The sequence below is a fragment of the Dendrobates tinctorius genome, unplaced genomic scaffold, assembly GCF_039654945.1.
Source record: "Dendrobates tinctorius isolate UK_male_01 unplaced genomic scaffold, ASM3965494v1 ptg000297l, whole genome shotgun sequence".
Lineage (NCBI taxonomy): Eukaryota > Metazoa > Chordata > Amphibia > Anura > Dendrobatidae > Dendrobates > Dendrobates tinctorius.
This window is the reverse complement of record NW_027361964.1, coordinates 1,890,250-1,916,831: the sequence shown is the minus strand read 5'-3', so window position 1 is coordinate 1,916,831 and position 26,582 is coordinate 1,890,250. Positions and strand designations below refer to the sequence as shown.

Genomic DNA, 26,582 nt, shown 5'->3' with positions numbered 1-26,582 from the left:
CTTTTGACCGGGTCAACCACGAGTACCTCTGGTCCGTCCTTTTGAGGTATGGTCTGCCTGGGAGGTTTGTAAAATGGTTAGAGATCTTGTACCAAGGGGCTGAGACTTTTCCGCTGGTGAACGGTTGGTCAGGTCGCCCTTTTGAGGTGGGTTCTGGGGTCCGTCAGGGCTGTCCGCTGAGCCCGCTTTTATACGTGTTCGCGATCGATCCCTTCCTAAGGAGGGTAGATCGTGGACCGTTGGCGGGAGTCGGGATGGACCAGGCGGGCTCTGGGTCCTCTCTGAGGGTGGTGGCGTATGCCGATGATGTTTCCCTTTTCGTGTCCTCGAGAAGGGAGGCGGATTGGGTCATGTCGGAGGTAGTGCGCTACTCGGAGGCATCCGGGTCCATGATCAACCGGGATAAGTGTGAAAGTCTCTGGCTGGGAGGGGGAGATCCCAGGTTTGGTCTCCCGGGCACCCTTCCAGGGCCCCAGGCCACCGCCAAAATTCTAGGCATCGATTTTGGCACCGGGGATTACCCCCAGCAAAATTGGGAGGGCAGACTTAAGATCGCCGCCCAAAAGGTGGACCAATGGAAGGGTTGGTCTTTAACCCTGAGGGAAAGGGTTGCCCTGGCTAAAGGCTTTCTGCTGCCTTTATTAATATACCTGGGCAGTGTGTGCATCTTGCCGGAACCTCTCTGGACACGGGTCTATAGCCTGTTCTTCCAATTGTTATGGAGGAATAGGCTTAACCTAATCAAGAGGGAGGTTACATACCGTACGAGGAGACTAGGCGGGTTGGGTATGGTCAACCCGGTGGTGTTTCAAGTAAACACCTTTCTTAAGACTAACATCTCCAACCTCTGGCTAGAGAGGGCTCCACTGTAGGTTGTCTCCTGCAAGGGTTGGCTTTGGCCTTTCTTCCAGGAATGGGAGACAGGAGGGCAGGTGAAGGACCTACGCACACCTCATGGGCATCTCCCGGCTTACGCTACCCCGGTTCTGAAGGTGATCCGCCGGTGGGGTCTGGGAATGTGGGAAATCAGGACCATGTCGAGGCAATGCCTTGACAGGAGGGTCCTGTTGACCCATTTCCAGAAGCCCCTGGCCCTTAACGATTGCCCAGGCCGGGATCTGGAGGTCGGGCTGGGGCTTTTAAATTCTAAGCGGATCCCCATGAAGTTTTGGGACTTGAACTGGCGTTGCTTCCACGGGAGGCTGTATGTAAAGGATAACTTGAAGTGCAGGAAATCCGATGATCGGGGTTGTCCCCGTGAGGAGTGTGGCGACGTGCTGGAAAGCATGGAGCACTTCCTGCTTCAGTGTCCCTTTAATGCAGAGGTGTACAACAGGGTGGGTGCTTCCATACGTTGGCCGCGGCTGGCGTCCCTCTCCTACGCTGAGTGGGCCTATGGAGCATTCAGATCCCTGGGTGGCCGGGACCCATGCACTTTATTCCTAGTCAGTGTAGTGGTTAGGTTCTACACTTGGAATGCACGGTGCCTAGTTTCGACGCGGAAAAAAACCCTCCCAAGGGATGAGGTGGTAGGAAACATCTTGGGTGACCTGGTGAAGGTCCGTTCTTTGGAGTTTGAAAGGTTGGGTGTGAGGAAGGCCTCTTGGCTTTGGAGAGGCCTCTCCTTTTAAAAACGCACTCAAGGGAGAGCTAGCTCCGTGTGAATGAGGGTAGGGATAGCATAAGTTTCACTGGGTGTGTTAGGGACAGAAGTAGAGGCAGATAGGGACAGGGAGGGACAGGCACTGAGGGACAGATAGAGAGTTAGTTATGATAAGTTAGGTAGAGTAGGGACAGGAAGGGACAGATAGGGACAGTTTCTTTAGGGACAGAAGCAGGGACAGTCTTAGTTGTTGAGGGACAGGGTGAATGAGTTAGTGAGGGACGGGGCCTCGAGAACTCCTTTTCCTGGTGGAGGGCTAAAGCATGCCACTCTAGTCTTTTGTTTTGGAAACATAGAGCATTGATGGATATTGGGCTTGCAGGCACTGAACTTGGGCCTGTAAGAAAAGTTTTGTAGGGTATGGTGTATTTAGTAATGATGAATAGGATGTTATGACATTATATTTAATTGGTGTATTATGTGTTATATTGTATTGTATGTTATTATGTGTATGTGTTATTATTTTCTTTTAGTTAGAGGGCATGGGAGGGTATAGTGAGGTTGGGAGGGGGGTGAATGGGGGAGGTGAGAGTGAAAAAAACCAAAGGACCCCAAGTCAAAGGGAAGTGGCAAGTGGAGATGGACCATGGAGGAAAAAGGCATGCTGGAGCACATCGGAGGCAAATGGTGGAGGGTTTTTTTTCTTGAGGGGCATAAAACTTTCATGCTCCTCAAGTAGATGTGATAAGGCCACGAACTTTTATGGACCTTGTGGAGTGATAGGCCATGGACGTATATGGACCTGTGGTGAGGAAAAAAGGTGGGGGGGGGGAAATTAAATTAAAAAAAAAAAAAAATTTATAAAAAAAAAAACAAAAATATATATAATAAAAAAAATTAAAAAAAAAAAAAAGGATAGGGGTGGTAAGCTCGGTGGCGGTTCTTTTTGCCAAGTTAATGGCTAAAGCTAGTTTTGAGGCAGTATGGGCCGGAAGTATTTCTTTAGTTATTTGTATATAGGTATGGGTGGGAAATGTGAATGGGGTGTGAACGGGTATGCATGAGGATGAATGGATTATATCTGGGGTTTTTTATTTTTTAAATTGTATAGTGTTGTTGGAGAGTTCCTGCTGGGGGCCTTCCAAGCTGGAAAGCTTGAGGACCACAAAGGACATTGCAAGTTTTGCACAGGCGTTGTATGTTTCTGTATGGTTTTGTCTTGTTTTTTAGTTCTGGAATGTTGTTTTTGTCTGTCTTATGTATTGTGTTTTTGATATTTTTATAATAAAAGAGATACAGGATGTAACTCAGGATCAGTAATGTAATGTATGTACACAGTGACTGCACCAGCAGAATAGTGAGTGCAGCTCTGGGGTAAAATACAGGATGTAACTCAGGATCAGTAATGTAATGTATGTACACAGTGACTGCACCAGCAGAATAGTGAGTGCAGCTCTGGGGTATAATACAGGATGTAACTCAGGATCAGTAATGTATGTATACAGTGACTGCACCAGCAGCATACTGAGTGCAGCTCTGGGCACGCCCAGGAAGAGGAGGAGCGTCTGGGCTGAGCTCTGCAGGCTGGGCTTTTGCTAAGCTCCTGGGAAGGGAGGTTTTTCCTGCAAGGACTTTCCATCTGCCCCCTTCCCAGGAAAGAGGACTCTCCCTGGGACTGAGCGCCGGGGCTGTGCCCCTGGCTCCCACCCTCCGGCAAGCCAGCTGGGGGTGGGGGGCCTCATCCACCACCAGGAGGCCCAAGGCACAGCCAGCTAGTCCCAGGGATGGGGAAAAAGCGGACCCCAGGGGGCCGCAAGGCTCCAGGGTCCGGGACCCCCGAAGTGAAGGCTGTGGCGGGCCCTTCCCCCGGAGGTGCAGCAGCCGGCAGAGGTGAGGCAGGGCCCCCCCTTAACATCCGGGGCTCCAAGGTTGCGGGAGAGCCAGCTACCACCTACGCCTCCCGCATTCATGCCCACCTCTCCGAGTACGAGGAGGCCGGCAAGCAGCTCAGGAGACTCTGGGGGGAGTTGGAGGGAGCCCGGGTCATCAGTAAAAACAGGCTCCCTGCCTCAAAGAGAGCGGAGGTCACCGCCACGGTCAAGCGGCTGAAAGGGGAGATTCGGGCCCTGGAGGACCGGCGAAGTACCATCATGGCCGGCAGCGGCCCCTTCCAGGAAAAGCTTCAAAACGAGGACCGGTTCAGGGCCATGGCCGGTGGGTCTCCTGGGGGGTCAGGAGTCCCCATCCAGGTGGAGGAAAGCGAGGAGGAAGAGCAAGATGGCGCCCGCACCACATCCGGGCCACCTCCACCTGAAGACCTGGCGGACACCAGCGTGAGTCAGGTAACATGCAGCGGGATAGCCCCCGAGCAGGTGGCCCTCCCGCTGGACTCCAGTAACGCGGAGGAAAGCGGGAGCGAGGGGGAGGATGGAGGGAGCGGGAGTAGTTCTGAGGGGGGCTGCCTCATCCTTAAACAAGTACGGCAGACTGAATCCCCAGCACGGTTTGGCACGCTGTTGTTTGGGTATGAAGTCTGCCCGGAGGATGAGGCAACCGGGAAGAGGAGAAACAGGAGGCGCAGGCGTAAGGCCTCTGAAGGCGTGGAGGAACAACTGGTATTTGCTCCTCTTCCCGGGGCCCCTCTGTCCCGCTGTGTGGACCCCGCTACCCACCCCGGCTCGAGCCCTGTGGTGGGTCCGCAGCGAGGGAGCGGGGAGAGAGATGACTGTTGTGACCTGACTGTCGCATCTGGTGACAGTTCAGACCAGGGCAGCGACATGGAGGTCGGTGCTGGTTGTGGTGTTGGTGGTGGTGTGCAGGCTCAGCCCTCGGTGGCAGGGGAGGCTGGCCTGGCACCAGGTAAAGTTGGTACAGCCAGGGCCGCACCTCCGGCGGCGAGTGCTAGGGCTTCTGGACCCCCCACGTACGGATCCGCTAAGTCTGGATCGCTAGTGGGGGTCCAGAAGCCTAGGAAGGGCGAACAGAACATCAAGCAGCAGCTGAGGCGGTGCAAAGTGCTGGTCGCTCCCATGTCGGCGCCTGTGGTGAGAGCGGGGTCTCCGGCACGTCGACCCAAAAAGGGGTCCGTGCAGGGGGCTCCGCCGCCGCTGGGCGACGAGGGGGAGTGGCCGGCCTTGCCTGTCTCAAGTGGTGGGCCTGGGGTGGCAGCGGTGGTCTGTGAGGGGGGCGTGGCCTCCCCGAGTGTTGCCCGGCCTGCAAAGGCTGTGGCGTGCGGGGGGGGCATGTCCTCCTCGGCCGTCGTCCCACCCGCTGCGTCTGCGTCGCCCGGGGGGGCATGGCCTCGCAAGGGGTCGCTGCTCTGCCCGTGGTGGCTGTGACTGGCGGGGGGGCGTGGCCTCAGCGGTCGCGACTCCGCCCGCTGTGCTCGCGTCACCCGGGGGGGCCGTGGCCTCGCAGGGGGCCGCGGCTCTGCCTGGGGTGGCTGCGACCGGCGGGGGGGGCGTGGCCGCTGTGGGCCCGCTGCCCTCTGTCCCACCCACCCTTCCAAGTAATGCTGTGCTGCCCCCAAAAGCTGGCGGGGAGTTGTCGGGGTCCCCGGCCCACCTACCTTCATCTGAGGGTGCGGGGACTCTGGCGCTCCCTGGCAAGCCGGCGGCGGGGGTGAAGAAAAGTGCAGAGCAGGGAGTGGTGCCAGTGGCCGTCCCTGCCCAGAGTAAACAAAACTCAGCAAAAGGAAAAAAAATGGAGCTGAAACCAGGAGCTGCTGTTGCTCCTAGGCCCAGCCAGGGCAGAGTGCATGATGTCATCAGCACTGAGGCATTTAAAGGGGCAGCGGCGCTCCTGGACAGGAGCTGGAGTAGCTCCCAGCAAGAGAGCTCAGGGCCCCCAGCAGGCAAAGAGAGGAACTACACTGGTTTGGGAAATGTTAAAAATGTAAAAAATGTAAATAATGTTGCTATGTTCACCAATTGTGCGAGTGAGAGTGAGTACGAAAGCGGAGTGGATATATTTGAGGAGATGTTTGCTGAAGTGAATGGTGATATGAGTGACATGGATGAAGGAGTGAGTGCTACTGTGAATGTGGGTGAGTGTGCTGGAGTGAATGCTGGAGTGAATGCAAATAATAAAAGAGTGAATGGGAGAGTGAGTGGGAGGACGAATGAGGGTGCTGGCACTAGTGGTGGTAGTGGTAGGAGGGCTGGCCCGTCTGCCCCCCTGGCCGCAAGACCCCAACATAGTTATGCGGGGGCCGCGGCTGGGGGTCGGGGTGGTCCTCGGGGTGGTCCTGGGGGGGTCTCCTCGCCTCCGGGCTCCAGGGACGGCGCTTTGCACCACCGTTTCCTGGAGGCCCTCAAAAAAGGAGAAAGGTCGATAGTGGTAGAGGGGAGGACAGTGGACTTGTCTTTCTGGATAGAGAGACACGGCCTTGCTGCCTTCCAAAACCAAAGGGAGGGAGGGACTGTTTGGTCTCTCCCCACAGCCGGGCAGGGGCCGCAAAGGAGGAATGTGGTCCGTCTTAGGTGGGGGGGCAGTGAAGCTTGTCCACCTAGGAGCAAGGTGGTGGAGCTCCTCCTTAAGATGGGCTTCGGGGCGAATGACATCTTTGCCCTGATACATCCTTCGGCGTCCCGCTTCTTCGACGTCAGCTTTGTGCGGCCAGAGGGGCTTGAGCTCTTCTGGTCTAACTATGAGCTGGTGCGGGAAGAGCCCGGATGGCGAGACTTCGTTGCGCAAGCGGTGTCTCGCCAAAATTCCGTCAAGCGAGTGACCGTGGTCACTTGTAACGAGTCACTTGCCGGCGTGGACATTATGACGTGGCTTTCCCGTTACGGGGAAGTCACCGAGGTCCCCAAAAAGAACAGGGACGAATTCGGCATCTGGTCGGGGGGCTGGACCTTCATGGTTAAACTGAAGGTTTCCGGCGGCACGGTCACCCACATCCCTTCCTCGGCGTTCCTGGGAAGGGACAGGATCCTGGTCTTCTACCAGGGGCAACCGAAGGTCTGCCACAAGTGCGGCGACCCCACTCACTTCAGCGCTAGCTGCAAGGTACAGAAATGTGCCTTGTGTGGTGGGGTAGGTCATCTGGCCGCCTCGTGTAAGGACATTCGGTGTCACTTGTGTGGTGACCTAGGTCACCCTCTCAGCCGCTGCCCTCGCTCCTTTTCTAATGCCGCTGCAGGCCCGGCGGGAGGAGTCCGTGAGGGAGAAACCTCTGGCGGCGCTCCTGCAGCTGTGGCAGGTGGTGGCGGAGGGGAAGGGGCTGAGGGACCGGTGAGGAAGGGCAATGCCAAGGTGAGGGGCCCCGCGTATGTGCGGAGGCAAGAAAAACGCCATGGGGGTGGGGGGCAGGTGAAGTCTCGGGCAACCGGGTCGATGCCTGCTCCTCCCTCCAGGCCCGTGGCAAAAGCCTCTGAGGTCCTGAGGGAGAGTGTGGTGAGAGAGGAGATCAGGAGGATGGAGAGGGAGGATAAAGCGGCTGACTCGGACGGGTCCTCACAGTATGAAAGTGTTGATGAGGAGGTCCAGGAGCAGCCTACAGCAGCGGGTGGCAAAAGTAAACGTGCCAATCATAACAAATCGGGGGGGAAGAAGGCTGGCAAGCCTTCAAAATCTCCCCCGCCCCCGACCACCAGGGTGCGCACGGAAGGGCCCGCTGACCCCCCTCTGATTGATCTCTCCAACCGGTTCAGCGTCCTCGGAGGCTCGGATGATGGGCCGCAAGACGAGGATGCTGGGCCGGGGGGTACCACCGGAGGGTCCTTCGGGGGATGGTGGGGTCCGTCCCTCAGGGGGCAGTGTTCCTCCTGGGGGGGGGACAGACCTGGAACCCGGGGGCGAGGACACCGGGGGGGTAGGATGGACACAACGGGAGCTTCCCTGAAAAGGAAGGTGTCAGACCCCTCCCCAGGTGGAGGTGATAGCAGTGGTAAGAAGTTGGCCATCCAACTTGATCACCCATGATGGCGGAACTCGCCCCGTTGACGCTGGCATCTATTAATGTTGCCAGCATAAAGTCGGATGCGGCTCGTTTCACGGCCTTTGATTTTTTCTCCCGGATTGAGGCAGAAATTTTATTCTTGCAAGAGACCAGACTAACAGACTTGGGGGCCATCTATAAAGCACGGAGGGAGTGGAGGTGCGGGCCCTCATACTGGTCTCTTGCGGCCGAGCCATATAGCGGGGTGGCAGTCCTTTTTAAGACTGCAGCTGTTGAATGCCGACGGGTTACTGAGTTGGAAATGGGGAGGTGCCTGATCCTAGATGTCTTCATGAGGGGACAAGTGCTCCGGCTCATCAACATCTACGGCCCGCAGTCCAAGTGGGACCGCAAATGTCTCTTCCTGAGGATCAAGCCCTTTCTTTTTACGAGCCGGCAGGTGGTCTTCGGTGGGGACTTCAACACCATTACGAGGTCCCGTGACCGGGGGGGTCCCGGAGATCGCCTGGCTTATGATAGCGTCGCGTTGAATAGCATAGCCAGCGAAGCTCGCCTGGTGGATGTCCACATCCGGCACACCCCAGGTCACGGAGGTTTCACCTACCATAGGGGTAGCTGTAGGTCTAGAATAGACAGGTTTTTTTTGAAGGAGGACGCCATCTTTTCTGCTGTGTCCGCCGTTGAGGTGGAGTTCTCCGATCACTGTCTAATTTTCTTTTCTCTGAATGTTGCAGAGACTCATCGGATGGGAAGAGGGCTGTGGAAGCTCAATTCGTCCCTGCTGGAAGAAGCGGAGGTGAGACAATCCTTCGAGGACTTTCTTCAGAGCCAGGTACCGCTGTTGGATCTCTGTAGTAGTAAGTCAGAGTGGTGGGAGATCTTCAAAAAGCGGGTGGCGGGGTTCTTCCGTCAGCTCTCGAGCCTCAGGAGTCTGAACAGGCACCGCTTGTACCAGGCCCTGGGGAGGAAACTCGAGCAGCTTGTCTCGACTGGAGGTGACCGTGAGGAAATCTCCAGTGAAATCTTTGCTCAAGAGGTGTCAGTATGATAGACACACATCTTTAGTTTTTGAGAGGGACTTCGGGAAGTACCGCTCACCCGACCCTTACAGAAACTGTAAGATGTCAGTGAATTGTAAGATGGTGACAGGACTGATCGACAGTACGGGGTCCCTGAACAGATCCAAATCAGGGATCCTGGAGGTGGTCAGATCCTTCTACTCACACCTCTTGGAAAAGAAGGATCTGGATCGGGACAGGATGTCGGCTTTCCTGGCTGAAACCGTCCCTGAGCCAGGGGGTGATCCCTCTCTTGGTGTTTTGGCAGAGGAAATCAGGGAAGAGGAAGTGAGACTGGCCATTGATGGGCTTCGGCCCAAGAAATCGCCAGGTCCGGATGGCTTAACATCCGAGTTCTATAAGACTTTTAGGGACTCCTTGGTCCCCCTCTTGACAGGGGTATTTAATGAGTGTCTCTCCTCGGGCACTCTTCCCGACTCAATGAGGAAGTCAGCCCTCATTATTCTGTCAAAGGGTAAGGATCCGTCCCGTATCGAGAATTGGCGTCCCATAGCGCTTCTCGATACGGACCGGAAGGTTCTGGCCAAGGTGCTGTTTAATCGGCTGGTGAAGTTTGCACCCCGGCTCCTTTCAGGGGCCCAGCATTGCTCTGTTCCGGGCCGCAGTACTTTTAGTGCTGTGCTCGGTGTCCGAGAGGCAGTGGAGCAGGGTAGGGCAGGTCACTGGAAGGGGTACTTGCTGTCATTAGATCAAGCGAAAGCCTTTGACCGGGTCAACCACGAGTACCTCTGGTCCGTCCTTTTGAGGTATGGTCTGCCTGGGAGGTTTGTAAAATGGTTAGAGATCTTGTACCAAGGGGCTGAGACTTTTCCGCTGGTGAACGGTTGGTCAGGTCGCCCTTTTGAGGTGGGTTCTGGGGTCCGTCAGGGCTGTCCGCTGAGCCCGCTTTTATACGTGTTCGCGATCGATCCCTTCCTAAGGAGGGTAGATCGTGGACCGTTGGCGGGAGTCGGGATGGACCAGGCGGGCTCTGGGTCCTCTCTGAGGGTGGTGGCGTATGCCGATGATGTTTCCCTTTTCGTGTCCTCGAGAAGGGAGGCGGATTGGGTCATGTCGGAGGTAGTGCGCTACTCGGAGGCATCCGGGTCCATGATCAACCGGGATAAGTGTGAAAGTCTCTGGCTGGGAGGGGGAGATCCCAGGTTTGATCTCCCGGACACCCTTCCAGGGCCCCAGGCCACCGCCAAAATTCTAGGCATCGAATTTGGCCCCGGGGATTACCCCCAGCAAAATTGGGAGGGCAGACTTAAGATCGCTGCCCAAAAGGTGGACCAATGGAAGGGTTGGTCTTTAACCCTGAGGGAAAGGGTTGCCATGGCTAAAGGCTTTCTGCTACCTTTATTAATATACCTGGGCAGTGTGTGCATCTTGCCGGAACCTCTCTGGACACGGGTCTATAGCCTGTTCTTCCAATTGTTATGGGGGAATAGGCTTAACCTAATCAAGAGGGAGGTTACATACCGTACGAGGAGACTAGGCGGGTTGGGTATGGTCAACCCGGTGGTGTTTCTAGTAAACACCTTTCTTAAGACTAACATCTCCAACCTCTGGCTAGAGAGGGCTCCTCCGTGGGTAGTCTCCTGCAAGGGTTGGCTTTGGCCTTTCTTCCAGGAATGGGAGACAGGAGGGCAGGTGAAGGACCTACGCACACCTCATGGGCATCTCCCGGCTTACGCTACCCCGGTTCTGAAGGTGATCCGCCGGTGGGGTCTGGGAATGTGGGAAATCAGGACCATGTCGAGGCAATGCCTTGACAGGAGGGTCCTGTTGACCCATTTCCAGAAGCCCCTGGCCCTTAAGGATTGCCCAGGCCGGGATCTGGAGGTCGGGCTGGGGCTTTTAAATTCTAAGCGGATCCCCATGAAGTTTTGGGACTTGACCTGGCGTTGCTTCCACGGGAGGCTGTATGTAAAGGATAACCTGAAGTGCAGGAAATCCGATGATCGGGGTTGTCCCCGTGAGGAGTGTGGCGACGTGCTGGAAAGCATGGAGCACTTCCTGCTTCAGTGTCCCTTTAATGCAGAGGTGTACAACAGGGTGGGTGCTTCCATACGTTGGCCGCGGCTGGCGTCCCTCTCCTACGCTGAGTGGGTTTATGGAGCGTTCAGATCCCTGGGTGGCCGGGACCCGTGCACTTTATTTCTAGTCAGTGTAGTGGTTAGGTTCTACACTTGGAATGCACGGTGCCTAGTTTCGACGCGGAAAAAAACCCTCCCAAGGGATGAGGTGGTAGGAAACATCTTGGGTGACCTGGTGAAGGTCCGTTCTTTGGAGTTCGAAAGGTTGGGTGTGAGGAAGGCCTCTTGGCTTTGGAGAGGCCTCTCCTTTTAAAAACGCACTCAAGGGAGAGCTAGCTCCGTGTGAATGAGGGTAGGGATAGCATAAGTTTCACTGGGTGTGCTAGGGACAGAAGTAGGGGCAGATAGGGACAGGGAGGGACAGGCACTGAGGGACAGATAGAAAGTTAGTTATATTAAGTTAGGTGGAGTAGGGACAGGAAGGGACAGATAGGGACAGTTTCTTTAGGGACAGAAGCAGGGACAGTCTTAGTTGTTGAGGGACAGGGTGAATGAGTTAGTGAGGGACGGGGCCTCGAGAACTCCTTTTCCTGGTGGAGGGCTAAAGCATGCCACTCTAGTCTTTTGTTTTGGAAACATAGAGCATTAATGGATATTGGGCTTGCAGGCACTGATCTTGGGTCTGCAAAGGAAAGTGTGTGGTGGCAAGCCAAAACAAATATGGTAATAATGTTATGTGGTGTATATGTAGATATATATTGTATATTTGCATTTTTGTGTATTATACATACTTTCTTTTGTTTTAGTTAGGAGTGCATGGGAGGGTGTAGTGAGGTTGGGAGGGGGGTGAATGGGGGGTGAGAATGGGAAAAGAGGACCTTTATCTGAAGGGAAAGTGGATGGACAAATCGTGGAAAGGAAAAGAAGAATGGACCACGTGGTAAATAGCATAGGTTTTGGGTGGAGCCGGGTGAGGGTTTTCCTCTTGGAGCATAAACTGTTTTTGCCAAGAGATAGATGTGATAGGCCATGAACATTGATGGACCTTGTGTGTTTCGTGTAATGGGCCATGGACTTTTGGACCTTGGGTGTGGTGGGGGGATGATAAATAAAAAAAAAGAAAAAAAAAAAAAAAGGAAAAAAAATTATTAAAATTTAAAAAAAAAAAAAAAAAAAATTTTCGTAGAGGTGTTAGGCTGGTGCTGGGGTTTTGCCAGTATAAGTGGCTATGGTTTTTTTTTAAGGCAGAAGGGCCGGAATATGGTTTTTTTTTCTTTATTACTTGTATATAGGTATGGGTGCAAAGCGCGAATGGAGTGTGAAAGGGTGTGCGTAGGGGATGAATGTGTTACATAGGGGTTTCTTTATTTCAAGTTGTATAGGGGTGGAGGGATCCTGCTGGGGCCCTCTAGGCTGGAAAGCCTGGGGGATCAGGTAAAATTGCGAGGTTTGCACAAATATTTATGTCGGGAGCATTGTTTGTCTGCTATGTATTGTGTTTTGTATTATGTAGTCTGTTATGTATTGTGTTTTGATACTTTTATAATAAAAAAGAGCTACAGGATGTAACTCAGGATCAGTAATGTATGTACACAGTGACTGCACCAGCAGAATAGTGAGTGCAGCTCTGGAGTATAATACAGGATGTAACTCAGGATCAGTAATGTAATGTATGTACACAGTGACTGCACCAGCAGAATAGTGAGTGCAGCTCTGGAGTATAATACAGGATGTAACTCAGGATCAGTAATGTATGTACACAGTGACTGCACCAGCAGAATAGTGAGTGCAGCTCTGGGGTATAATACAGGATGTAACTCAGGATCAGTAATGTAATGTATGTACACAGTGACTGCACCAGCAGAATAGTGAGTGCAGCTCTGGAGTATAATACAGGATGTAACTCAGGATCAGTAATGTAATGTAAGTACACAGTGACTGCACCAGCAGAATAGTGAGTGCAGCTCTGGAGTATAATACAGGAGGTAACTCAGGATCAGTAATGTAATGTATGTACACAGTGACTGCACCAGCAGAATAGTGAGTGCAGCTATGGAGTATAATACAGGATGTAACTCAGGATCAGTAATGTAATGTATGTACACAGTGACTGCACCAGCAGAATAGTGAGTGCAGCTCTGGAGTGTAATACAGGAGGTAACTCAGGATCAGTAATGTAATGTATGTACACAGTGACTGCACCAGCAGAATAGTGAGTGCAGCTCTGGGGTATAATACAGGATGTAACTCAGGATCAGTAATGTAATGTATGTACACAGTGACTGCACCAGCAGAATAGTGAGTGCAGCTCTGGGGTATAATACAGGATGTAACTCAGGATCAGTAATGTAATGTATGTACACAGTGACTGCACCAGCAGAATAGTGAGTGCAGCTCTGGGGTAAAATACAGGATGTAACTCAGGATCAGTAATGTAATGTATGTACACAGTGACTGCACCAGCAGAATAGTGAGTGCAGCTCTGGGGTATAATACAGGATGTAACTCAGGATCAGTAATGTAATGTATGTACACAGTGACTGCACCAGCAGAATAGTGAGTGCAGCTCTGGGGTATAATACAGGATGTAACTCAGGATCAGTAATGTAATGTATGTACACAGTGACTGCACCAGCAGAATAGTGAGTGCAGCTCTGGGGTATAATACAGGATGTAACTCAGGATCAGTAATGTAATGTATGTACACAGTGACTGCACCAGCAGAATAGTGAGTGCAGCTCTGGGGTAAAATACAGGATGTAACTCAGGATCAGTAATGTAATGTATGTACACAGTGACTGCACCAGCAGAATAGTGAGTGCAGCTCTGGGGTATAATACAGGATGTAACTCAGGATCAGTAATGTAATACAGATACTTGGTTGTATCCTGAGGGAGCAGTTTTTGTGGGATTTCCACCAGCAGCGCAGAAGAATCACTTAGGGTATGTGCCCACGGTCAGGATGCAGCAGCGCTTTGGTTGCAGCACATGTCCGCTCCGTCCAAGGCGCTGCCGGCTTTTGAACGCCGGTGATTCTGCATGTGGTCACTGAACCGTGTGGACTCACCGCATCGTATACATTGGACGGTGACATTTATCTTGTGGGGACTGATGGTCTCCGCTACATAGACATGCTGCGGTCTGGAGAGAGGCGCCTCATGTGCGTCTACGCAGGGAAGCCGCAGGCGTCCGTGAATATCTGGCCAATGTGGCTGTACACAGCGTACAGCCGCAGCGCTTACTGACCGTGGGAGCGTAGCTGCGCTTCCCTGTCCTGGATGTGTGAGTCGGGGTCCTGCGGCGGGGGTCTGCCACAGCTCTGACCTTGTGGTGGGCTCCACGTCTCCCTGCTGCTGTCGGGGAAGAGCGCCTTCTGCTTTCCTGCTGGAACATTGCACAGATGTGAATACGGCCGCCATTGCGGGGCGCAGTTCCCCACACGTCGTGTTCATAGCCGATCTCTGTACAGTTATAATTAGCAGATCATGACTATAATTACCACTTCCTACAATGTAAAGTGGATGAACCTGACAGTCTCCTTGTGTCGGGAAATCTGGTGATGACATGTGTGCGAAGAAAGGAAAGACACATCCTCCGACAACGCCCGGATCCACCAACGTGAGGAGTGCAGAAGCCACCGGAGCCGCAGGCAGAGGAGGACATGACTTGGGGAGGGGTGGACCTTCACTCCGGCAGCTTTTTGGTATAGTGGTGTAGATGGTAAGCACCAGGGATGTAGGAAGCCCAGTATGGCGGTGCCTGGGGGTCATTGTGAGGAGGGGGGCTTATATAGAACAGGAGGAAGCATGTCTGCAGTGTCAGGGAGTGTAATACTGGGGTGATCACCTCACACGACAGATGATAGGAGCACATTCACCTCAGACATCGTGTACAAGTGTAGTATCAGCTCCTACATCATATATGGGATCAATATTACCTCATGTATCCGCCATGTTCTCTCATGTGTCTGCAGTGTCAGGGAGTGTAATACTGGGGTGATCACCTCACATGACAGATGATAGGAGCACATTCACCTCAGACATCGTGTACTAGTGTAGTATCAGCTCCTACATCATATATGGGATCAATATTACCTCATGTATCCGCCATGTTCTCTCATGTGTCTGCAGTGTCAGGGAGTGTAATACTGGGGTGATCACCTCACATTACAGATGATAGGAGCACATTCACCTCAGACATCGTGTACCAGTGTAGTATCAGCTCCTACATCATGTATGGGATCAATATTACCTCATGTATCCGCCATGTTCTCTCATGTGTCTGCAGTGTCAGGGAGTGTAATACTGGGGTCATCACCTCACACGACAGATGATAGGAGCACATTCACCTCAGACATCATGTACCAGTGTAGTATCAGCTCCTACATCATGTATGGGATCAATATTACCTCATGTATCCGCCATGTTCCCTCATGTGTCTGCAGTGTCAGGGAGTGTAATACTGGGGTGATCACCTCACATTACAGATGATAGGAGCACATTCACCTCAGACATCGTGTACTAGTGTAGTATCAGCTCCTACATCATATATGGGATCAATATTACCTCATGTATCCGCCATGTTCCCTCATGTGTCTGCAGTGTCAGGGAGTGTAATACTGGGGTGATCACCTCACATTACAGATGATAGGAGCACATTCACCTCAGACATCATGTACCAGTGTAGTATCAGCTCCTACATCATATATGGGATCAATATTACCTCATGTATCCGCCATGTTCCCTCATGTGTCTGCAGTGTCAGGGACTGTAATACTGGGGTCATCACCTCACATTACAGATGATAGGAGCACATTCACCTCAGACATCGTGTACTAGTGTAGTATCAGCTCCTACATCATGTATGGGATCAATATTACCTCATATATCCGCCATGTTCCCTCATGTGTCTGCAGTGTCAGGGAGTGTAATACTGGAGTCATCACCTCACATGACAGATGATAGGAGCACATTCACCTCAGACATCATGTACCAGTGTAGTATCAGCTCCTACATCATGTATGGGATCAATATTACCTCATGTATCCGCCATGTTCCCTCATGTGTCTGCAGTGTCAGGGAGTGTAATACTGGGGTCATCACCTCACATTACAGATGATAGGAGCACATTCACCTCAGACATCATGTACCAGTGTAGTATCAGCTCCTACATCATGTATGGGATCAATATTACCTCATGTATCCGCCATGTTCCCTCATGTGTCTGCAGTGTCAGGGACTGTAATACTGGGGTCATCACCTCACATTACAGATGATAGGAGCACATTCACCTCAGACATCGTGTACTAGTGTAGTATCAGCTCCTACATCATGTATGGGATCAATATTACCTCATATATCCGCCATGTTCCCTCATGTGTCTGCAGTGTCAGGGAGTGTAATACTGGAGTCATCACCTCACATGACAGATGATAGGAGCACATTCACCTCAGACATCGTGTACCAGTGTAGTATCAGCTCCTACATCATGTATGGGATCAATATTACCTCATGTATCCGCCATGTTCCCTCATGTGTCTGCAGTGTCAGGGAGTGTAATACTGGGGTCATCACCTCACATTACAGATGATAGGAGCACATTCACCTCAGACATCATGTACCAGTGTAGTATCAGCTCCTACATCATATATGGGATCAATATTACCTCATGTATCCGCCATGTTCCCTCATGTGTCTGCAGTGTCAGGGAGTGTAATACTGGGGTGATCACCTCACCCGACAGATGATAGGAGCACATTCACCTCAGACATCATGTACTAGTGTAGTATCAGCTCCTACATCATGTATGGGATCAATATTACCTCATGTATCCGCCATGTTCCCTCATGTGTCTGCAGTGATAGGAACTGAAGGAGTTAAATTGAGTTCTGTCTATGTTGCATTCTCTTGTTTAAAACCTTATCTTTTCTTCGAGGAGATGTCTCAGACATCTCCCTTGTGAACCAAGGTCAAATACCTCTGCTTTTTCGCCTAAATGACTTTCTTTGTCGAAAACAAGTTGTAAAATCATTTGTACTGCGCATGTCTGTAAATGTCTAAATTCTTTACTATAAAAGACGGAAGCCTAAATGATAAGCCAGAGGCGTCTTGGAGGCATCCTGAGTTGTACCATACAGCTGGTGTTTGTATAGTTCTTCTCGACGGAGCTGATTTAATTAGAGACATATGATGCTTCACACCCAAGAACATCGGTCCTTCAGATGAAAGAGTAATCTGAGGGATCCCGACAGTTTCCTGGCGCCCGAAACAGGGACCTGATATAGGCACCTCTCCAAGACTACCCGATCTACAGACCACTCCAGTTACTGATGAAATTGTGAACAGCAGACCTAAACACCTGGCCAGGTAAGAGATCAATTTTTCTCTTCTCTGCTCTTCATAATCTATCATTATAACTAAGGTCCGTATAAAGGGGAATCTAGTAGAGGAGGGGGCCGTAAAATCAGGTCCATATAAGAACTCTGAGGAAATCGGGTGTGACACGCATATGTAATTTCTGCTCGAATGAGAGGTTACTGTAGGTTCTGTGTGTGCACAGCTATTTTTAGAAAAAGAGCTGATGCAAATCAAAATGGGAGAGGTCTGACATTACGGAATATAAGGCTGGGTGAACAGTTCATACTGCGCAGCCCGGACGGACAAGTTTTTCACAATAGACGATTCCGCACTAGGAATAGAGGAGGTTGTTGAATGGCTACTTTGATTTGAAAGGTTGTGGTAAGTAGAAAAATAAGCTGCACAGTAGGTATTCGTTCAAAGAGTGGTGATATTGCCTAACTGGGTCATGTGACAGCGTCCTTTCGGGGAGGTCACCGCCTAAGCTTAAATCAACACCCTTTACGAATAAACCTTGTGACAGATAAGAGTGTGACCGAATGAGCACAGGACCGTGAAATGAGCCTGTGACAGGATATGACTGAAGAACCCCAGTAGATGGACACTTTATTTACAATCCTGTGTGTTGTGGGAGTATTTCTGTTCGGATGCTACATAGCATATAAGTACACGAAACACGTAGTACACCGAGGAACAGACACTCCATTTAGCCTGTTAGCACCTTAGGAAGAAGGTAACGAGGTATAGTAGAGCCTAGTCTTGAGCTTACCCAATACACCACCTAAGGCAGGGGACTAACAGGAAGACAACAAGAGAGACAGGATAAGAATAAAAGATAAGATGGGGAACAGTCAGGGAAAGACACCTGAAGAAGGAAATCGGTTATGTGATATAATTGAGGATAGATATGGAAGTAGTGCAGCAAAGAACCTGGAAAAAGTATTAATCAAATCCAAAGTGCAAGATAGGCAGGCTGTGTGAATCCTTGTATATATGTCTATGAGAACCTCTGAATAAGATGAGTAATTGAGTATAAAAAAAAAAAAAAAAAAATCAGTGAATGAGCACGTATGAATGAATCATCACACATCATTTTTGTGTCAAGAGATTTGTGACCTTTCTAGTTGTGGTGGAATCCCGGACAGATGCGTTATAGATATTTCAAATCTACATCTGAGACTGAATGAATTGAGTAATGATATAGTTCGTGTTATATGTGGCATTACATTGTAAAGTTTCCTGAATGCATTTGGCCAGAAAAAGGGCAAGGCATGGTTAATCTCATTATACAGTTATCTGCCCTTACAGTGAAATCCCGTGATTTTGAGTTTCTTTGTAGAAATTGATTTTGATAAGTCTAAAGAACTACAGAATTCTGTGAAGGACGACGCTGCATTCTGATGGGAGGGGGGAATGATACCGCTGCGTAGTTTTTCTTCTCCCTTCGCTCTTATCTCTGCTGAGTGTGAGCTGTGCTCAAAATTCTCTGTAATTCTATCCGTAAGGAACGCGCTGAAAGATTTGTGCATTTTAAAGCAACAGTACTTAATTGAAGATTGGAAGTTAAAAGTAAGATATGGTGCCTAATTTAGAAGGGAATTGTAAGTGATTGCTTGGTCATTAATGTGTTTGAACCTGCTTCTAGTTGTGTGATTGATTTGTATAGCAAATTGTGTCAAATTACAAGAGACAGAGAAGGAAGGAAGCAGTAAAACAAGTGGGACAAATATTGAAAAAGGCAAAAATACCAGAGTGTGAATGTTTGGATGTACAAAAAGGCACAGACAAGGGAAGAAAATAGCAAGTGAATAAATGATGCTTGAGAATGTGCAGCAGTGTGGAAGGTGTATTATGAATGTTTGATTGACAAAGTGTAACCAGAGACCCAGACAAAACAGATGGACTTGTAAACACTGTGGTCAGACTCAGACAAACCCAGACTGAATAGCTACTTGTGTGACCTGTGCTACTGACCTAAGAGAATTGCACTAAATCCTATCCAGACAAGATCATAAGAAGCTGACATAATAGTGTGGATAGTGGGTAGTGGGGACATTGGCCCTTGAGGAGTAAGCTGACAGTAGACATCAGACGGCCAACCCCAGCAGGACCTAGAAGTGTGACTAGAATAAGAAAGATACAGGTGTATTATCCCTGGAGCCCCTCTGACCAGCTAGCTTTGCTGAAGCAGCTGCCTGCCCCTGAAGACCAACCATTCCCGTTTTACAGACACATAAAGGAAGTACAGCAGACATATAAGTGTACCTGGGCAGACTTAGAGAGGTTGGTGAGTTTAAAGGCAGGTGACGCACTAGATCATATAATTAAGACACACACAGATGTGACAAAGAATCAGGCTTGGGGCATGGATGATAAATCTGCACGATCTGGGGAGACGTACTGTGAGTCACTAAGACAATGGGCTGCAGTGGAACAATCAGAGCAGTCTGTACTCCTGACTAATGTGACACAGCAAAGAGGAGAGAGAGTAGAGATATACCTTGGACGGTTACAGCTGAAATGGGCAGACATGGGGTACATTTGCATAAACCCACTTGATGTTAGAATACTGGTGGATGCATTCATTGACGGTATGAACAAAGACTTACGAGACGCAGTACAGACAGTCAGACCTGAATGGAGACATGTAGATCCGAAAGACCTCCTTAAGGTAGCTAAAGAAATTGAGCAAACAAGGACAATAAAACGACCTGTCATGTATGCTGGAGCACAAGGAAAAAAGTGGAGACGTAATAGGAAAGGCATGTGAGATGACACTGACGTTTCTTTTGACAATCTATTCCCCACATGACATCCATGCCATACTCCTACAAGTTCAACCAAAACATCTGTCTATGGCCAGACAGCTCTGACTTGAGTGTGCTCTACTAATTCCTGAGTATGTCACTCCTCAAAAGATGTAACGTTCTGAATCCAGCCACCCTACTGCCTGTGGATTCAGAAAAGGGGGAATTGGTGACCGTATTGGCAAGTGAGGAAGGATACTTTGACATGACGCATGAACATGTCTGCATAGAACTGATGAGTCAGGAGACAGTTGGGTTTGCACACATTCATGAAAAACCTGTTCCTAATGCAGACTTTGAGTTTCTTTTTTGTAGATGGCCCCAGATACCACCAGGATGGACGATTCTACACTGGATATGCAGTAGTATCCTCACATGAGGTAATCCGAGCGGAACCACTCTCTCCTCACATGTCGGCGCAGGAGGCAGAGTTGAAGGCACTCACTGAGGCGTGTAGAGCCGCTGCAGGTAAAGTCGCTAATATTTTCACAGATTCGAAGCCCATTAAAAATGCAGAGCTGTTGAAACAATTGATGGAGGCATTGATGTTACCAGTCCAGGTTGGCATTGTCAAGGTAAAAGCACACACAAAGGTGACTCCGTGGAGGTAGAGGGCAATAGAAGGGCGAACGAGGCTGCTAAAATAGCACAAGGCGGCCTAGAGAGAGCAGTGGACGGTGGCGGGGAGTCAGCGTATTCCAGCCGCATTGGGTCTAGATGTCCTGAAATCCCTCCAGCAAAAGGCTGCCCAAACAGAGAAGGTACACCGGGGGAGACTGGGAGCTGAGCTGAACTCAAATGGAGTATGGGAGAATAAGGATAAAATGTGCCCACCAAAGTCCCTGTTCCCAATCATGGCGCAAGCAGCACATGGCCCCAATCACACCTCAAAAAGTCACATGTGTGCCATGGTAGATGCCTTCTGGATCGCTCCTGGTTTCAGTTATGCAGCCGCGAAACTTGTACAATCATGCCTCATCTGTGCACAGCACAACCCAGGTAAAACAGTAAAAGTCCCTAAGAAAGCGACACCTAGGCCTCTCTACCCGTTTCAGAGACGGCAGATTGACGACATACAGCTACCAAGGTAGGAGTGTATGCAAATATCCTAGTATGTGTAGATCTCTTCTCTGGATGGCCAGAGGCCTACCCGGTGAAAACGGCTACAGCTCGAGCTACTGCAAAGAAACTGGTGATGGAACTAATACCACGATTCGGTGTCCCTGAGACAATTGAATCAGACAGAGGTACACATTTCACTGCTGAGGTAATGCAAAATGTAATGCAAATGATAGGTGTAGAACAAGCATTTCATACACCCTACCACCCACAGAGTTCAGGGAAGGTAGAGAGAATGAACGGGACACTGAAATTGAAAATACAGAAAACCATGGAACAAACCCATAAACCATGGCCAGAGTGTCTCCCATTAGCATTATTCTCAGTAAGGTACACACCCACGGGGAAAACTAAACTGTCACCCTTCGAGATACTGTTTGGAAGACCACCGAACACAGGGTTGTACTACCCACAGGTCTTAACACTCAATGTGGATAATTTGACAAGTTATGTAATCCAGTTGCAAAAGCATTTAACTCAAATGCATTCTCTAGTTTTCTCTTCCACTCCAGATCCAGATAGTGTGGAAGGAACTCACTGTCTACAACCTGGTGATTACGTATATGTCAAGAAACACTCCAGAAAGACCCTTGAACCCCGATATCAAGGACCTTACCAAGTACTCCTAACAACGCCTACTTCTGTTAAGTTGGAAGGACGACCAACCTGGATCCACGCATCGCATTGCAAACTAGCCACAGGAGTTAACAAAGCATAAGAGTGCATAATGTTTTGGTTTGGTTTTGTTGCATTTTCTGTAATAATGGTAGCTGCGTGGGATAGTTTAAATTCTCCAATGTCCTTGAATAATAAGTTTATACAACATCATGAAAAATCACTGAATGATTGGTCAAATCATTTGCTGGATCTGCACACATTCACCAGTATCGGCCACTAGTATTCCGTTCCTTGTTATTCCTGTGCCACCCGAGGAATTATTTGCCTGGACCAGTTGTTCTGATACACTCGCTAATAATGCCACAAATAATGTGAAGTTATGGAACACAACTGTTGGTATACCTATTGTGGGATGGGTAGGATACCCTTGGTTGCAGGGTAATCTTTCAGGAAGTAATACACACCTTCAATATCTGGCATATAAAGGGGGGGCTTGGGTACCCAGGAATAGAACTCGATTAACCTACCTGGGGCAAATTCCAATGTATGGCCTACAAGTTAGTTTTAATGTAACTTCCCACTCTACTAATGCCTTCAAACCAATACTGCTAGAAAGAAGGTTGCATAACACGTCCTGGGAGTATTCCAATTTATTTCCCCAGGGCAATAATGAAACTTGTTTTAATATTTCAGGTAATATACCTTGCAACGAGTCATCTGGATATGAGAAAGGAACTCCCACCTGTGGAAATCCCGATGTAGGGTATTGTAGCCCTTTAGGACAACTTCCAAATTGGTGTATGCTTCAGAATGTATCTGCGTTCATAGATTTAGTTCATAGACTGGTATTACAACATTCAGCCCTATGGGACCTACCTAGTGACATGTACTGGGTATGTGGAGACAATGCATATAAATGGTTGCCAGTAGGGGTAAGAGGTACTTGTACTCTGGGACGTTTGACTCCGGCTACCTTTATCGTTCCAAGCCAACAATTAGATATGAAGGCAATACCCAAACATACATTATACAAAAGAGCTGCTGACAATACACCTCGTCCCTCTGGGAGACCACATATAGTGCAGATGAGTGTGGCCAATAAAATTGTCAGCTCTATTTTTATTTATCCTATGATCACTCAAATGTGGGATAAATTAGTCAGGGCTACAGATTACTTAGATGACCAAATATGGGATATACTGGATATATTGAACACCACCGTTGCTGTCCAAAATCAGCTCATCATAGCCACTAATCAGCATACCATAGTATTAGATTATTTAACTGCAGCGCAAGGAGGTATGTGTCAAGTCATCGGACCAGCTTGCTGTCATTATATAGATCCCAACAGTAGTTTAAAGTTAAGATCAAAAATAGAGGATGTTCAAAAACTTAGAGATCAGTACAATAAAGACAATGATCGTACTAAGGATAGTTGGTGGTCAGATACATTCTCCTTTCTTAATCCAGCTAATTGGTTTAAGGGTATTGGAGGCTGGATAGCTGGGATTATACTAAGTCTATTACGTATTGTTGTTTGTATCTTCGTAATATATGTATTTTTTAAACTTGTTTTTTGGTGTTTTTCTGTATGTAAGAAAAAGTACAGGTATAGATGAAATAGATAAATTAATGACAGAACATATGCCAAAATTGATAACTGTTTTCTTTAGGTTTCAGGTTGACATCTCATTTCTGGCATGAAGGAGCGTACTCTTGCAATGATGGACGTGGCTTCAGTATCTGGGGGATGGAGAAGGTAGAAGACCTGTCTCCCTTGGGCAACCCGTCGGCCTGGGATAGTACCTGGTGAACGAGCCACTATCAGCTGTCGTTGCAGGACCCAGTGTTCCAGATTGATGAAAAATGAAGATGTCAAAGGGGGGAATGATAGGAACTGAAGGAGTTAAATTGAGTTCTGTCTATGTTGCATTCTCTTGTTTAAAACCTTATCTTTTCTTCGAGGAGATGTCTCAGACATCTCCCTTGTGAACCAAGGTCAAATACCTCTGCTTTTTCGCCTAAATGACTTTCTTTGTCGAAAACAAGTTGTAAAATCATTTGTACTGCGCATGTCTGTAAATGTCTAAATTCTTTACTATAAAAGACGGAAGCCTAACTGATAAGCCAGAGGCGTCTTGGAGGCATCCTGAGTTGTACCATACAGCTGGTGTTTGTATAGTTCTTCTCGACGGAGCTGATTTAATTAGAGACATATGATGCTTCACACCCAAGAACATCGGTCCTTCAGATGAAAGAGTAATCTGAGGGATCCCGACAGCAGTGTCAGGGAGTGTAATACTGGGGTCATCACCTCACATTACAGATGATCGGAGCACATTCACCTCAGACATCGTGTACCAGTGTAGTATCAGCTCCTACATCATGTATGGGATCAATATTACCTCATGTATCCGCCTTGTTCCCTCATGTGTCTGCAGTGTCAGGGAGTGTAATACTGGGGTGATCACCTCACATTACAGATGATAGGAGCACATTCACCTCAGACATCGTGTACCAGTGTAGTATCAGCTCCTACATCATGTATGGGATCAATATTACCTCATGTATCCGCCATGTTCCCTCATGTGTCTGCAGTGTCAGGGAGTGTAATACTGGGGTGATCACCTCACATTACAGATGATAGGAGCACATTCACCTCAGACATCGTGTACTAGTGTAGTATCAGCTCCTACATCATGTATGGGATCAATATTACCTCATGTATCCGCCATGTTCCCTCATGTGTCTGCAGTGTCAGGGAGTGTAATACTGGGGTGATCACCTCACATTACAGATGATAGGAGCACATTCACCTCAGACATCGTGTACCAGTGTAGTATCAGCTCCTACATCATGTATGGGATCAATATTACCTCATGTATCCTCCATGTTCCCTCATGTGTCTGCAGTGTCAGGGAGTGTAATACTGGGGTCATCACCTCACATTACAGATGATAGGAGCACATTCACCTCAGACATCGTGTACCAGTGTAGTATCAGCTCCTACATCATGTATGGGATCAATATTACCTCATGTATCCGCCATGTTCCCTCATGTGTCTGCAGTGTCAGGGAGTGTAATACTGGGGTGATCACCTCACATTACAGATGATCGGAACACATTCACCTCAGACATCGTGTACCAGTGTAGTATCAGCTCCTACATCATGTATGGGATCAATATTACCTCATGTATCCGCCATGTTCCCTCATGTGTCTGCAGTGTCAGGGAGTGTAATACTGGGGTCATCACCTCACATTACAGATGATAGGAGCACATTCACCTCAGACATCGTGTACCAGTGTAGTATCAGCTCCTACATCATATATGGGATCAATATTACCTCATGTATCCGCCATGTTCCCTCATGTGTCTGCAGTGTCAGGGAGTGTAATACTGGGGTCATCACCTCACATTACAGATGATAGGAGCACATTCACCTCAGACATCGTGTACCAGTGTAGTATCAGCTCCTACATCATATATGGGATCAATATTACCTCATGTATCCGCCATGTTCCCTCATGTGTCTGCAGTGTCAGGGAGTGTAATACTGGGGTCATCACCTCACATTACAGATGATAGGAGCACATTCACCTCAGACATCGTGTACCAGTGTAGTATCAGCTCCTACATCATGTATGGGATCAATATTACCTCATGTATCTGCCATGTTCCCTCATGTGTCTGCAGTGTCAGGGAGTGTAATACTGGGGTGATCACCTCACATTACAGATGATAGGAGCACATTCACCTCAGACATCATGTACCAGTGTAGTATCAGCTCCTACATCATGTATGGGATCAATATTACCTCATGTATCCGCCATGTTCCCTCATGTGTCTGCAGTGTCAGGGAGTGTAATACTGGGGTAATCACCTCACATTACAGATGATAGGAGCACATTCACCTCAGACATCGTGTACCAGTGTAGTATCAGCACCTACATCATGTATGGGATCAATATTACCTCATGTATCCGCCATGTTCTCTCATGTGTCTGCAGTGTCAGGGAGTGTAATACTGGGGTCATCACCTCACATTACAGATGATCGGAACACATTCACCTCAGACATCGTGTACCAGTGTAGTATCAGCTCCTACATCATGTATGGGATCAATATTACCTCATGTATCCGCCATGTTCCCTCATGTGTCTGCAGTGTCAGGGAGTGTAATACTGGGGTCATCACCTCACATTACAGATGATAGGAGCACATTCACCTCAGACATCGTGTACTAGTGTAGTATCAGCTCCTACATCATGTATGGGATCAATATTACCTCATGTATCCGCCATGTTCTCTCATGTGTCTGCAGTGTCAGGGAGTGTAATACTGGGGTCATCACCTCACATTACAGATGATAGGAGCACATTCACCTCAGACATCGTGTACTAGTGTAGTATCAGCTCCTACATCATGTATGGGATCAATATTACCTCATGTATCCGCCATGTTCCCTCATGTGTCTGCAGTGTCAGGGAGTGTAATACTGGGGTCATCACCTCACATTACAGATGATCGGAGCACATTCACCTCAGACATCGTGTACCAGTGTAGTATCAGTTCCTACATTATGTATGGGATCAATATTACCTCATGTATCCGCCATGTTCCCTCATGTGTCTGCAGTGTCAGGGAGTGTAATACTGGGGTCATCACCTCACATTACAGATGATCGGAACACATTCACCTCAGACATCGTGTACCAGTGTAGTATCAGTTCCTACATCATGTATGGGATCAATATTACCTCATGTATCCGCCATGTTCCCTCATGTGTCTGCAGTGTCAGGGAGTGTAATACTGGGGTGATCACCTCACATTACAGATGATAGGAGCACATTCACCTCAGACATCATGTACCAGTGTAGTATCAGCTCCTACATCATGTATGGGATCAATATTACCTCATGTATCCGCCATGTTCCCTCATGTGTCTGCAGTGTCAGGGAGTGTAATACTGGGGTGATCACCTCACATTACAGATGATAGGAGCACATTCACCTCAGACATCATGTACCAGTGTAGTATCAGCTCCTACATCATATATGGGATCAATATTACCTCATG

At 49.0% G+C, this 26,582-nt stretch overlaps 1 protein-coding gene and 1 long non-coding RNA gene across 2 annotated transcripts in view; one reads left to right on the top strand and one right to left on the bottom strand.

Annotated features, from left to right (window-relative positions):
• Positions 1 to 14,054, bottom strand: part of LOC141073138 (uncharacterized) — a 125,490-nt gene extending 111,436 nt beyond the window's left edge. The window contains exon 1 of the mRNA XM_073560502.1: positions 13,927 to 14,054. The gene's annotated coding sequence lies outside the window, so the exon portion shown is untranslated. The remainder of the gene's footprint in view (positions 1 to 13,926) is intronic.
• Positions 14,055 to 17,810: 3,756 nt separating this feature from the next.
• LOC141073137 (uncharacterized) lies at positions 17,811 to 23,666 on the top strand. The gene is made up of 2 exons (XR_012226952.1): positions 17,811 to 21,604; positions 22,196 to 23,666. It is a non-coding gene; the product is annotated as an uncharacterized lncRNA (long non-coding RNA).
• The last annotated feature ends 2,916 nt before the right edge of the window (positions 23,667 to 26,582 follow it).